The sequence below is a fragment of the Hylobates moloch genome, unplaced genomic scaffold (assembly GCF_009828535.3).
Source record: "Hylobates moloch isolate HMO894 unplaced genomic scaffold, HMol_V3 SCAFFOLD_6, whole genome shotgun sequence".
In the NCBI taxonomy this organism is placed as follows: Eukaryota; Metazoa; Chordata; class Mammalia; order Primates; family Hylobatidae; genus Hylobates; species Hylobates moloch.
In genome coordinates, this window is record NW_026652281.1 from 150,989,722 (window position 1) to 151,004,594 (window position 14,873).

General features: G+C 48.4%; 1 long non-coding RNA gene across 2 annotated transcripts in view; it reads right to left on the reverse strand.

Annotated features, from left to right (window-relative positions):
• LOC116470504 (uncharacterized) overlaps nt 1–14,873 on the reverse strand; it is a 76,047-nt gene continuing 61,174 nt past the window's right edge. The window contains exons 2-4 of one of the 2 annotated variants that reach the window (XR_009213999.1): nt 981–1,096; nt 662–782; nt 1–286 (exon numbers count right to left, since the gene is read on the reverse strand). This is a non-coding gene — a long non-coding RNA (uncharacterized LOC116470504). Of the gene's footprint in view, nt 287–661; nt 900–980; nt 1,097–14,873 lie in introns of both variants that reach the window. The other variant, XR_009213998.1, reaches the window with a different exon arrangement.

The window sequence follows — 14,873 nt, forward strand, 5'->3', positions numbered from 1 at the left end:
GGACAAGTGGGAGGGACCCAAGGAGCCAGGGACTAAGCTGGCACCTGAAGGAGAAAGCTGGTGGGGTGAAGAAAGGAGGGAAAAGGCATCCATCCTAGGTGGAAGCAGCATGTGCGAAAATGCAGTGGTTGCTCAGGGGCCTGTAAGTGGAGCCCAGGGCACCGGGAGAGGCGATGGGAAGAGGGGAGATTAGAGGGGAAGATGGGACCAGCGTTCTCAAGTTCTTTAATTGGGGCAGTGTCAAGGTCTGGTCCAGATTCATTTCCTCTGGTCCAGATCATTTTCTCTAAAACAATTAAACAGAAACTCATGCAGACCAAGTGTCTCCCTCCATAGGAAATCGTCTTAGCAAGGACTCGGCACTTGCTGGGAAAGCTAAAGGGATGTGTGACTTTCTGGGAAACCACATCCCAATATTTCCTGCATTCTCACCCCAGAGCCCCCAAATCAGGCTCGTTTCTAGGAAGTCAAATCAACAGTGGTGGTTTGGACTGTAGCAGCAGCCAGGTGGAAAGACACACAGCCCCTGCACACCTGGGCTGGCTGGACAAAGTGGCCGGGCAGATGCGCAGGTAGGAAAGCCTGCAGGTGCTGAAGGTGCCCCCAGAAGAAAGACAAAACCATCTCTCCTTGTCCCCTTATTTTGTCATTTGAAACTTACCATTTAGGGGAAGGTGAAGGCCGTTTGGTCATATATTCCCAGCTGCATGACCTTGGGACTTTCAGTTTCCCCAGCTGAAAAGGTGATGTGAGAATGACCCCAGGTCTAGCAAGCCAAGCACCTGTGCGAGGAGATGACCACTCACTCTTTTTCCCCAAAGACCCTCCTCAGCAAAGCCCAAAAGTGCTCTCTCTCCCCACGGTGGAGACCAGTGTGCTCTCCAGACAGCAGGCTCTCCCTGGCAGGGTCACAAACCAAATGTCTAAATATTAAAAGTTTTAAAGCAAGCTAACAAACTGCTAGATAAAATATGTCATACCTCCTCACATGATGGCAGAGCCTCCTAATGACCTGGAAGGCCAGATCACAATGGCTAGAGTCCTCGGAGTTTCACATTGGCATGCGGCAGCTACTTTCCCCATTCTTCATGTTTTCCTGCACCGGGAGAAAAACAGAAAACCGGGCACTCAGCCCACGTGGCCAAGCTCTACCCAGGTCCCCCAAGCAGCTGCCCTTTGTCCAGCCTTCAGGGCTGGAGCACCCACTGGCCATGTGGTCCACACTAGGGAAAATGGGACAGGTCCAGGAGGCCTCGGAAGTGGGCATGGGCATTTGGACAGGGAACCCCAGGGTCCTGGGAACCCAGAGTGTCCCCTGGAAGGGAGGCATGTGGGTTCCAGCTGGGCACAGCTCTTTGTTCCCCAAGACTCCTCACTTGCAGGGAGGGGCAGTGTCTGAGCAAGAACTTCTAAAATGCAGGGCCCAGGGCTGGAGCCCCTCTTACCCTGATCAGAGAGTGCTGGACAGGGGACTGGAGATGCAAGAATATCAGGGTATTTATTTATTTATTTATTTATTGAGACTGAGTCTAGCTCTATCACCCAGGCTGAGTGCAGTGGCAAAATCTTGGCTCGCTGCAACCTCTGCCTCTTGGTTCAAATGATTCTCCTGCCTCAGCCTCCTGAGTAGCTGGGATTACAGGTGCACGCCACCACAGCCTGCTAAATTTTTTTTTTTTTTTTTTGTACTTTTAGTAGAGAAGGGCTTTCACCCTGCTGGACAGGCTGGTCTTGAATGCCTCGCCTGCAATGACCTGCCTGCCTCAGCCTCCCAAAGTGCTGGCATTATAGGTGTGAGCCACCACACGCAGCTGGAAATCAGCTTTTTTATTTTGCTGTTTCCGAGTGAGATCTGAAGTAAGGCCCACAACGTTTCTGGCCCTTAGTCTTTCCCAGAGTCAACCAATTTAGTCTCTGCATTTCCTTCCGGCTCTGGTCCAGGGTCCTAAAGCTGGTCCTGCCCTTCCTAAGGCCAGTGGATATGGGTCATCAGCTTTGTAAAACCTTTCTGCCTGGTGCCAGCACCTCCAGGGCTACAATTAGCCTTAGTGTTTGACACCTGGACTTCCCTCAACAGCAGGCCTGGAACTGAAAAGCAAGCAAACGCATGCAAACCTTTTACTTCTTTCACCTGTGACCTGGGATCTTGAACGCTGTGGAATCCTGACCAGGCTCACCTATACCAGTGTCCGGGTCTTCCAGGCAGGACAGGCCTCCATCAGACCCATTCACAGATCTGGCTGGTTCTCCCAAGCCAGGTCTGTCATCAGGATCTTTGAAGAAAATCAATGAATGAAGCAAAATGAGAGGACAGAGGGCTGCTGGCTTAGTGCAGGGAAACGCTGGTATGGGTCTGTAAGTTCTGCAGTGTTTGGAGACAGATAAGGCCTTAGGCTGAATGTGGGGAGAGGAAGGGGACCAGAGGAGGGGGGGAATAATTATTACTGTTTAGTGAGTTTTTCCACTAAAAAAGATTAAAAGAATATGTGTTGCTTTTTTTTTTTTTTTTTTTTTTTAGACTGAGTCTCGCTATGTCACCAGGCTGGAATGCAATGGTGCTATCTCGGCTCACTGCAACCTCTGCCTCCCAGGTTCAAATGTTTCTCCTGCCTCAGCCTCCCCAGTAGCTGGGACTACAGGTGCGCAGCACCATCCATGCCCAGCTAGTTTTTTTTTTGTATTTTTAGTAGAGGTGGGGTTTCACCATGTTGGCCAGGATGGTTTCCATCTCCTGACCTTGTGATCCACCCGCCTCGGCCTCCCAAAGTGCTGGGATTACAGGCATGAGCCACCGCGCCCGTCCGTGTTGCATTTTTTTTACCTCCATTTTCTCAGTAATGTAAGGACCTCATAGACCAGTGAAATCCTCTCCTTTCCAAGGCCTCAATTTTGGGAGGTGACATAGGGCTGCTCACTTTTTATTTTGCCATGGAAAGACATTATAAAGCAAATATCCACTCAATTGTTTATTCAGTTGACAAATACTTATTGAGGGTCTACTGTGTGCCAGGCATTCTTTCAAGCCTTGGGATACAGCTGTGAACAAGACAGACAAAAATCCCTGCCCTCGGCCGGGCGCGGTGGCTCACGCTTGTAATCCCAGCACTTTGGGAGGCCGAGGCGGGCGGATCACGAGGTCAGGAGATGGAGACCACGGTGAAACCCTGTCTCTACTAAAAATACAAAAAATTAGCCGGGCGTGGTGGCGGGCGCCTGTAGTGCCAGCTACTCGGAGAGGCTGAGGCAGGAGAATGGCGTGAACCCGGGAGGCGGAGCTTGCAGTGAGCCGAGATTGTGCCACTGCACTCCAGTCTGGGCGACAGAGCGAGACTCCGTCTCAAAAAAAAAATCCCTGCCCTCTTGGGAAGAGTCAGACAATGGCCCAAGCAGGAACTAAATCATAGGTCAGATGGGCTAAGTGCTATGGAAGAAAAACAGGTCAGGCAAGGGGGAAAGGCACACTGCGGGTGCATGGCAATTTTCAATAGGGTGATCAGGGAAGGTTCTGAAGCTAGTGAGGCAGTGAGTCTTGTGGGTGGAGGTGGGTGGGGGAAGGACTCTAGGCAGAGGGAACAACAGCACAAAGACCCTTAGTCCTTTCCACTGAAAAAATAATCATCAAAGAAGGAGCCTGGTGAGGTGGCACATGCCTATAATCCCAGCACTGGGAGGCTGAGGCAGGAGGATTGCTTGCGGCCTGGAGTTCAAGACTGTCTCTAAAAAGCATAAATTAGCCAGGCATGGCGGTGTGTGCCTATGGTCCCAGCTACAGGCTGAGGTGGGAGGATCGCTTGAGCTCAGGAGTTCAAGGCTGCAGTGAGCTGTGATTGTGCCACTGCACTCCAGTCTGGGCAACAGAGTGAGACCCTGTTTCTGTAATAAAAATAGAATAATAATAAAGAAAGAATATAATCCCAGAATAAGGGCCAATCCTTCTTAAGGGAGGGCAATCAGTGACCTATTATGTTGACATATATTCACATACATATGGAGATACAGTAATTTGTCATTAGTTATGCTGCATAGGATAAGAACCTGCATTTTACAGGTGAGGAATCCGAGCCTCAGAGAGGGAGTAGGCTTTGTCCGGCATCACGACACCTGAAGCCCACAGGCTAGGATTTGAACCCAGATCCTGAAGACGCCAGGACCTTTGCCCCTGTCCACTAGCCTTTGTGGCCTGCTTCACAGCCATGTCTCCTGGCCCCTGCTCCAGGTCTCAACAACTGCTGATTAAAAGGACAGCTTTGCCATATGGTTTAACCTGATTTTTCCACCTCCTTTTTCTTCCCCAGACTGCATGCCCAGGAAGGAGGCTGGGGCAGTATGGACTGCATCTGAGCTGGCAGGATGGGGTGGGCAGGCCGGCGGGGCCGCAGACTTTGCTCCTTTTGGGAGATCTGTAGGCAGCTCCCCGGCGCTATGCCTGCTGGGGCCTTTGTGCTGGCATTTGGCCCATTCAGGAAGTCTAGGCTAGGTGTGGCCTAGAAGACAGCACTGCCTCAAACCAACTCATGCCAGCGAGCACTGACTAGCCACCTGCTCTGTGCCCAGCTCAGTGCTGGGAGCTTTGGAGTTTACTTCACCGAAATGAATCCCCTCAACAGCAGTGAAATATAGGCAAGAGACCCATTCGTTTGTTCATTCACTCATTCACATGTTCTTTACACCATACTTTGCTGAGCACCACTTCATTCCAGAGAATACTGCCTCAGGCTCTACGATGGGCCAGGCATTGTGCCAGGCACTTGTGTTCTTATTTTAAAAGGTACTAGATCAGAGTATGATATAGAGAGAAAGACTTTGAGGTCGATGGAGCAATTCGATCAGAGGAGACCTGGGAAAGTTTGGAGTGGAGGTGAGATCTGGGCTGGGCCCTGTAGTAGCAGAGTTTGGGGTGGGGAAAGGGCGTTCAGGCAGGGGTAACAGAGGCCAGGCAGCTGGATAAGGAAGAGTGTGTTTGGGAACCAAGTGTTGACTGACCCTCTGGCACAGGGTTTGCCCCACAGGACAGTGGGGAGAAGGGCGGTTAGGAAGGAGGCTGGGAAACTTGGTTCCCCATCTAGTCTTTGTGAGTGGCTCCCAAGGCCACCCACCAACCTCTCTGACCTTCAGTTTGCCATCCTGTGAATCAGATTTAATGACCCTCGTCCTGCCTGTGTTATAGGGAGGTTTTGAAGGTCAAAGGGAACTCAGAGACTTTGCTATGCAGAGAGAGAGGTCACTTGCCCCTGGTTTTGCTTCTGTCCCAGGGGTGTGTGGGCCCCTGGGTTTCAATGGTTTCTTCAGGGCTGGCCTCCAGCCACACTCTGCCAGCCCCACAACCCCCACCCCAGGTGCTCCTGAAGCTCAAGAGTGTGTCCTGCTCATTTGCATCCGTGCATAGGGTAGGTGGTCAGAGCCCAAGTCAAGGAGTCAGCCTGACGGCAGCCTGATCCCCATTCAGGTGCACATTGCCCCGGCGGCCCCTGGCAAATCACTTTCATCTCAGAGCCTCAGTGTCCTCATAACGGGGTTGTTGTGAGCTGTGGTGAGCAGCAGGTGATACGGAGCTTGCATTCAGCCCCTGTGAATGACTTCCCGGGACTGCTCTAACCAGGGACCTCACCACCCTTCCCAGGACATCCTGGAGCAGGAAGGCTCCTGCTGGTCCAATTCCCAACTGACAATCAATTACTCGATCCCTCACTTTGTTCACTCACTCCATTCACTCACTCCTTCAACGAATGTTTACTGACCACCTTCCAGGCACCCAGCACAGTGAGTGCTTTGTTGTTGCAATGATTAAGACAAGGTTTTGAATCTCAACAGAGAACTTATAATTGAATTAAAATGGGCAGGCAATATGTGACTATGTGCCCCCGGATGGGGCGGGTGGCAGTTGACAGAGTGCAGAGACAGAAAAAGACACAGAAATTGTTAGGTTGGAGTAGGGTAGGGATATGCATCAGGGAAGACCTCTCAGAGGGTGTGGCCTCCAGCGGAGTCTGTGGAACTCAGGAGGGTAGGGAGTGGAAGGTGGGCATTCCAGGTAAAGGAACTGCCTGAGCAAAGTTATGAAGGGAGGCATGCATGTGGCCATCAAACCTGCTTAGCTGGAAGGAATGGGTGGAACCTGGTTGTACAGGTGGCCAGGGCTGGGCAGCAGAAGGCCAGGAGACTGAGCACTTCCTGCAGCTTGGATTCCAGGGTGTTGACAGGAGGAGGCTGCAACACCAGCCAACTCAGAGCTCTGAGATGGTGAGGTAGGAGGGTCAGTGATGATGGGTTTGCCTCCCTGCCTGGCAGTCCTCCTGCCCCTTTAGACAGGATGCAGGGTGGGAAGAGCAGAGCTCCTGCCTCTGATTCACTGTGTAGGTCAATACTCAAGTAGGTCACTGTGTTTCTCAGAGCCTTGGTTTCTAAACATGGAAAACTGGAGTGACTGGGCCAGATGGTCTCAATCGCCTTTCCAGCTCTGGGACTCTAGAATCTTCTTACTGACGATTCTGCATCTGCCGTGGCAGACCTACCCATCCTGGCTTCTCGGCAATCACCCTCCCCACCAGCTGCATGGTCAGCTTGTGCGCTCATGCTTGCTTCACATGATCCTTCTCCTCCAACCTGGCTCTGGAAGATTCCTGACCCTGGAGAGACACACTTCACAGCCAATCAGATGAATCCTTTGGAGAATTTAAACCAAGAGATCCAGGCCCTGGATCAATAAGATAGTGTTAGCCCTTAGATGCAAGGTTATAAGAAGAAGAAAGACTAGTGTTTGTTGAGCTTTATTTCATTCTCACATCAACCCTGCAAAATAAGCTCTGTTTGTATACCCATTTTATAGATGAGGAAATCAAGTTTAATGAAGGACCATGTTTGTCAGATTATGGCATGTAGCTGGTTATGATGCACCCCAATTCTCCAAGTAAAAAGTTTAAAACAAAAATCAAAATATTTAGCTTTTAGAATATTTTAGTATAACTTAGTATACATTAATATACATATTTAGTATAGTTGAGTACAGTACATATTATATATACTAAAAATATACTAAAACCTAAATATTTCCATTTTTAGTATATATAGTATATACTATATATAGTATATATATAGTATATACTATATATAGTATATATATAGTATACAGTATGTATATACACTATATATAGTATATATAGTATACAGTATGTATATATACTATATATAGTATATATAGTGTATATATAGTATATATAGTATACAGTATATATATAGTATATACTGTTGTATATATAGTATATACTAAAAATAATTGTAAGATATCTTTAGAGGAACCTATATTATTTTGTTTATGTAAATACTATATACCATAGACTGAAATTCCAACAGGAAATTCCGAATAAGTTCTACTAACTCTGAAACAAAACATTTCCTGGAACTGACACAGCAGATAAAGAATTTAAGGCTTGAAGTGAACATGGGTTTTATGTATTGGGAAGGACATTCCCTGAGATCTTTCGAGCCTATATCTACCGTTAGCATCTGTTGGTTGACGTTTTCAGCACGGGCCTCTTCTCGGCAACATGGACACACGGGATAGATCGGTGGGGAAAGGAGGGATGTGGATGTAGTTTGTCTGCATTGCTGCAATTTGGCTGCAATGCTACTCCACTGGCATCTGCAGTAACAAAGTTCCATAGACAGAATATGACCTGGGTCTTTATCACTTGACTTTCCTGCCTCCCCCAGAGGTGGCTGAGAGCTGGACCAGATCTGAGCCCTGTACATTAAAATCCCAGGTGGGCTGAAGTTCTGGAAAAGCAAGAAGAAAAAACCTATAGGCAATGCGGATCTGCAGAGATGGTGATGGAGCATGTGAACAGAGAGAAGCAGGGCAGCACTCCAGGAGCCCCGGAGAGACATGGAGAGGACACTTTAGGTCTCTGGAAGCCCCGCTGACTTTCTGCAGCCTCAGTTGTGAGATTGCTTTGAATCTTGATGGCTAATTCCCATTTATGTAAACTTTTCTTAGTAAAAGGTCATTTCTAGCAACCAGATAGTCCCTGATAAAGACCTCAGTGTTATGATGATGTGTATGTCCTATTAATTAAGATCCTGGGATATGCATCCTACTCCATAAACTTGACTGCGCAAGAAATGTTACACTATTTTATTTCCTTGAGGTCTAATTAAATCTGACCCTGACTCGATGTTCTTGCTGAGGTAGCTGAAAAATTGATCTCAGTTGTGAGATGAGATGGGGGGACCCCTCTTATTTTATTTTATTTTTTTGAGAGAGGGTCTCACTCTGCCACCCAGGCTGGGGTGCAATGGTGCCATCTCAGGTCACTGCAACCTCCGCCTCCCAGGTTCAAGGAATTCTATTGCCTCTTGTGAGGATCCAGTGAGAAAATGGACATAAAATCCAAAGTGGAGTAGCTTGGGACTACAGGTGTGCGCCACCACGCCCAGCTAATTTTTGTATTTTTTAGTAGAGACGGGGTTTCACCATGTCAGCCAGGCTGGTCATGAACTCCCGAGCTCAAGAGATCCCCCTCCTGAACCTCCCAAAGTGGTGGGATTACAGGCGTGAGCCACCGCGCCTGGCCCAGGACCCGTCTTCTTCAGGGCAATGCAGCATCTGTGAAGCTCCCACCTGAAATGAGTCTTCAGTCCAATCTCGCAGACATGGCTACTGCTGATCTTCTCCTCATCTCTTCTGTGGGGGCCCCTATAGGTAGGCATCTATTGTACTGCCGTGCCAGGGTCTAGCCTCCCTGAATTAAATGTGCCACTCAGCCACTTCCATTGGTCACTGAAGTTTCCACCTCCACCCAGTCCTGGTCGATCTCCCTCTGTCTCATTGCACTCAAAGGTACTTGGCTCTCTCCCTCCTCTGCAGCATAATAACTCAAGTTCAGGTTTTTACTCAAAGCCGGAGGAGGCAGCCTGCCATTGAGTACCTTCTAGGTAGCATGGGGCTAGTTTGTACTGGAGGAAGGAAGAGGGAGTATGGGAGCACAGAAAGGAAAGGCAACACCCTACTGGTCATCATGGCAATCAGCTAGGGTGCTCCTACTGGCCACAGTACCCACTGCTTCTGGAAACCTCTCTTTTCCAGAAGGCCCCTGTGGCCATGGAACGTAGATCCCCCGCTGACATTTGAGTGGGTTCCTAAAGTTATTGCCTGCAGCACAAGATCCATTTGCTCCCAGCAGTGAGAGATGGAGAGGGAGCAACTGGGCCCTAGAGCCGGGTGGTCAGTGTGAGGCTCCAGCAGGATCCTGGCGGGTGGTGGCTTTCCCAGCCAGCTTCTGCGAGAGCTGCCCCAGCCCAGGCCACTGCCATTTCTCCAGGATTCTTCCTTGGGGGTAGCTCTACGATTGTTTTTATTGGCTGTGTCAAAATCACTTTGCTTAAACTCAAATCTGATCTAGGTTCTCTGTTGAAATAAATCCCAAACATCTCAATGCAGACTTCAAGGCCCTGCAAACTTCAACCTCACCCTAAATTCAAGTCTCGCCCTTTCTCTCCTCACATTCTCCTTGGGCTCCAGAATCACATACATATTATTTTTCTCTTCTCCTGGCCTTTGGTTATCCTGTGTCCCCTGCCTGGCACACAACCTCCCCAGCAGGTATTTTGGCTGACTCCAGAGCCATCCTTCAGTGTTGGAGAGTAGAGGGAAGAGAGGCTTTGAGGTGCCCTGGTGTCAAATGTCTGCTCTGCTACTTGCTGGATGTGTGATCTGTTGGTCTCTGAGCCTCAAGCTTCCCATCTGTAAATTGGTTATCACTAAAGCAACGTCACAGGGCTGAAGTGAGGATCCAGTGAGAAAATGGACATGAAACACAAAGTGGAGTGAGAAAATGTGCCACTCTGATATGCTGTCAGCATAGAAAACTGTCTCTTCCATTCCTTCAACAAATATCCCCTCTTTGCACTCTACCCCCAGCTGAATAAAAGCAGAGTGTAGTTTATGTAGCTTAAGAGGTGACTGACAGCTAGATTCTTGGTCAGGAGATTGAGTGATAGAGAGTCTGAAAATGACAGGTATCATTTATTAACACTTGCCACGTGCCCAGCACCATGTGGAATGTCCACAGATGTTACCCACTGAGTTCACACATCCCCGGGCAGGGAGGAGGTTTTTTCATTTGTCTGTTTTTATGAACAACAAAAAAGAGGCTCAAAGAGTTTAAGTGACTTATCCAATGTCACTGCAGTTAAAACACACACACACACACACATCCACACACATGTACATATATACACTTATTTTTTAATGTTTATTTATTTATTTTTGAGATGGAATTTCGCTCTTCTTGCCGAGGCTGGAGTGCAATGGCGTGATCTTGGCTCATCACAACCTCGCCTCCCCTGTTCAAGCGATTCTCCTGCCTCAGCCCACCAAGTAGCTGGGATTACAGGCATGCGCCACCACGCCCAGCTAATTTTTTTGTATTTTTAATAGAGACAGGGTTTCTCCATGTTGGTCAGGCTGGTCTCGTACTTCCGACCCCAGGTGATCCGCCCACCTCAGCCTCCCAAAGTGCTGGGATTACAGGCGTCAGCCACCACGCCCGGCCCATATATACACTTCTATACACCCTTCCACCCCACATCCCTTCACAGTCTCACACATACTCACACACTCATACATACACACAGGCACTCTGTCTCACACACTTTCACATACACACATGCGAGGAAAAGGATATATGGGAGATTGGACCTTGGTTGGCTCAGAAAAAGCGAGAAGCCATGAATAGCAAAAAGGACAAGTAACACCCATCCAGTCCCAACCAAGGGTGGCAAAGCAGGCTGAATGCAGGAGTCCTGGCTGCTATTCCTGACACTGCTATGCTGAGGAAAGCGTTTTGGGCATGATGATGCTGTTGTTTCATTGGTGCTTAAGGGGCTGCTTTCTCCCCTGAAATGATCTTCCTCTTCACAGCAGTCCCAGATAATAAGACGCTGGCAAAGAACATGTGCCCAAAACGTGGTGGTGAGTTTTTATGAGGGAGGGGAACACCACTCCCTTGTCTCAGGACATTCCAAACCTTCGCCTTATCTGACTTAGGCAGCACAGACACGCTCTGGCGGATGGGTGGAATACTCCTTGGATTCCTACATTTAACCTTGCTCTCTCAGTCCCTGTGGCTTTGTTGATTGCACACACACCTTTCGTTTCCATGGACCACAGGGTACATGTTACTTTTGGAAATGTTGTATTAAATTTGACAAATAAATGAAATTTTTAAAATGCTGCCTGTGAATGCCTGTGAGCATTTTAGTGTTTCAGACACGTACTCACTTAGAAGTGGTGATTAGGCCTGTGCCCAACAGGCTGGGCCATCTGCAGTGTTATTCATCCTTCATTCAAAAATGTTTATTGAGGCCGGGTGCAGTGGCTCATGCCTATAATCCCAGCACTTTGGGAGGCCGAGCTGGATGGATCACCTGAGGTCAGGAGTTCAAGACCAGCCTGGTCAACATGGCAAAACCCCAGTGCTACTAAAAATACAAAACTTAGCTGGGCATGGTGGTGCACACCTATAGTTCCAGCTATTCAGGAGGCTACGGCAGGAGAATCACTTGAACCCAGGAGACGGAGGTTGCAGTGAGCCAAGATTGCACCACTGCATTCCAGCCTGGGCAACAGAGTGAGATTCTGTCTCAATTAAAAGAAAGAAATATTTGTTGAGCACGTAGCATGAGCAGGACACCGTTATGGGCCTATGATGACAATTGAATGCCAAACAGGCAAGGCTCCTGTATCCAAGGAGATGACCGGAAGGAGAGAGAAAACAAGGCAGCAAACAAAGCAGTGAGCAAAATCATTTCAAGCAGTGGTGTTAGAGACACAATACAAAAGCTTGTGCAATACCCCAAAGGATTAAAAGCAGGGACTCAAACAGACACTTGTTCACAGGTGCATATAGCATGATTCACAATAGCCCAGAGGTGGAAACAACCTTCCTGTTCATCAGCAGATGAATGGATGCACAAAATGTGGGTATCTACATCCACCTTTAATAAGAAGGGAAATTCTGACACATGCTACAACATGCATGGACTTTGAGGATACTACGCTAAGAGAAATAAGCCAGTGACAAAAGGACACAAACTGTGTAATTCCACTTATATGAGATTCCCAGAGTAGTCAAATTCACAGAGATAGAAAGTAGAGTAGAAGTTACCAGGGGCTGGAGAATTATTGTTCAATGAGTATAGAGTTTCTCTTTGACATGAAGAAAATGACTGGAGACAAATGGTGGTGATGGTCACACAACAATGGGGATGAACTTACTGCCACTGAAGCATACACTTAAAAGTGGCTAAAAAGATGCATTTTATATGTGTATGCTTTACCACCAAAAAAAATGACTTTTTTTTTTTTTTTTTGAGATGGAGTCTGCCTTTGTTGCTTAAGCTGGAGTGCTGTGGCATGATCTCGGCTCACTGCAACCTCTGCCTCCCGGATTCAAGCAATTCTTCTGCCTCAGCCTCCCGAGTAGCTGGGACTACAGGTGCCCGCCACCATGCCTGGCTAATTTTGTATTTTTAGTAGAGACGGGGGTTTCACCATGTTGGCCAGGCTGGGCTTGAACTCCTGAACTTGTGATCCGCCTGCCTCGGCCTCCCAAAGTGCTGGGTTTACAGGCATGAGCCACTGCGCCCAGCTAAAAAAATGACTCTTTTTAAAAAAGGTTATGTGCTAGAGAGTAACTGGGTGGAGATGGAGAGTGAGTGAATGCACCTGAGATGGCTGTGGAGGCCTCATTGGGAAGGGACATTGGAGCAGAGTGGAGGGAGGTCAGGCAGGAGAGCTAGGTTGGGGGGACGCAGTTGCATGTGGGGCCTCGAGGCCAGAGCAGGGAGTGTGACTCTTATTCTAAGCAGTGGACAAATTACAAAAAAATGTAGCTGCAGGGTGACATAATCAAACTGACACTTTTAAAATCTCCTTCAGGCCAGGCACGGTGGCTCACGCCTGTAATCCCAGCACTTTGGGAGGCCAAGGCAGGCGGATCACTTGAGGCCAGGAGTTCGAGAGCAGGCTGGTCAACATGGCAAAACCCCATCTCTACTAAAAATACAAAAATTAGCAGGGTGTGGTGGCTCAGGCCTGTAATCCTAGCTACTCGGGAGGCTGAGGCAGGAGAATCGCTTGAACCCAGGAGGTGGAGCTTGCAGTGAGCTGAGATCGCACCACCGCACTCCAGCCTGAGAGACAGAGTGAGACTCTGTCTCAAAAAAATAAATAAATAAAAATAAAATCAAATACAAGCTCCCTCGAGCTGCTGTGGAGCAGAGATTGCCAGGGAAGACACTGGAGTCCACGGGAGCTGTGGGGAGGTGAGTGTGGGAGTGCAGGAAACAGGTGAGGCCCATCCCCTTCTCATATCTCAGCCCATTTGCCCCTGCCTGGTCACATGTTGGATCAGCAGGTCATACGTTGGGAAAGGAAGATGAGGAAATCAGAGTGTTGAAATCCACTGTGGCTGTGCCTGGCAAAGCCTCTGCCCTGTTGGGGAATGGGGCGTGGCCCATGCTGCCCCTTGGACCTAAGCCTCATTCACTCAGCTTGCCCTGGGAGATACTGGCACAGGGGTCTGTGGGCAGGGGCCAAGGGTGGGCAGGGGCCAAGGGTGGGCAGGGTGGTGGTTTACAAGGGCACTGGCCTGAGGGTCAGCAGAGCTGGCTCAACCCCAACTCTGATGCCAGCGGCACCCCTTGAATGAAGGAGCTCACCTCCCTCAGTCTCAGTTTATCCATCTGTAAAAGGAGGATAATAACAGTTCTTACATTGCAAGGTCATTGTAAGGGTTCAACAGGATAAGGCGTCTTAAGCTTTTAACACTGTATCCAGCTCAGGATAAACTCTCAGTAAAGGATAGTTATCATCATTATCATCATCATTATTTTACTATTCTAGGTCTAAAATATTTACTCCATCTGCCCTAGGCACGTTAAGATCACAAGACCTTCCCATCTGAACTTGTAAGTCCCTTTGATTAATGAGGTTGGCTACCATCTAATACTCTGGAAGCATTTTGGGGGCAGTGTTTGGATCTTCTTCATCATTCTCTTCTCCTTCAAGTCACACAGTAGGCATTCTTGTCTATGGTGACTCTACACCTTCATTTTTGTGGACAGCACTCAGAATTCCTGGAGTTACCTGTTCAGTGTCTGTGTTTCCTGCCACAGATGCTCTATTTAGGTGCCCTCCTTTGGCCATCGTTGCGTTAATAGTGGACAGGTTAAGAATACAGACTTGGCCAGGTGCAGTGGCTCACACCTGTCATCCCAGCACTTTGGGAGGGCTAGGAGGGAGTATCGCTTGAGCCTAGGAGTTCAAGACCAGCCAGGGTAACATAGGGAGACCCCCATCTCCACAAAAAATTAAATATTAACCAGGCATGTTGGCATGCATCTATAGTCCCAGCAACTTGGGAGGCTGAGGTGGCAGGATCACTTGGGCCCCAGGGGGTTGAAGCTACAGTGAACCAAGATCACACCACTGCACTGCAGCCTGGGTGGCAGAGTGAGATCTTGTCTCAAAATAAATAAATAAATAAATAAAATCCAGACTTCCAGTATGTAGTCATCCCTTGGTATTGATCTATAGGATATTGGTTCTAGGCTCTCTTTCAGATACCAAAATTCAAGGATGCTCAAATCCCTGATATAAAATGGTTTGGTATTTGCTTATAACCTAGGCACATTCTCCGGTATACTCTTTTTACTATGTTTTCCGTTTTGTTTTTTTTTTTTTTTTTTTTTTTTGAGAGAAAGTCTTGCTCTGTAACCCAGGCTGGAGTGCAGTGGTGCAATCTCAGCTCACTGCAACCTTCGCCTCCCAGGTTCAAGCAATTCTCATTCCTCAGCCTCCCGAGTAGCTGGGA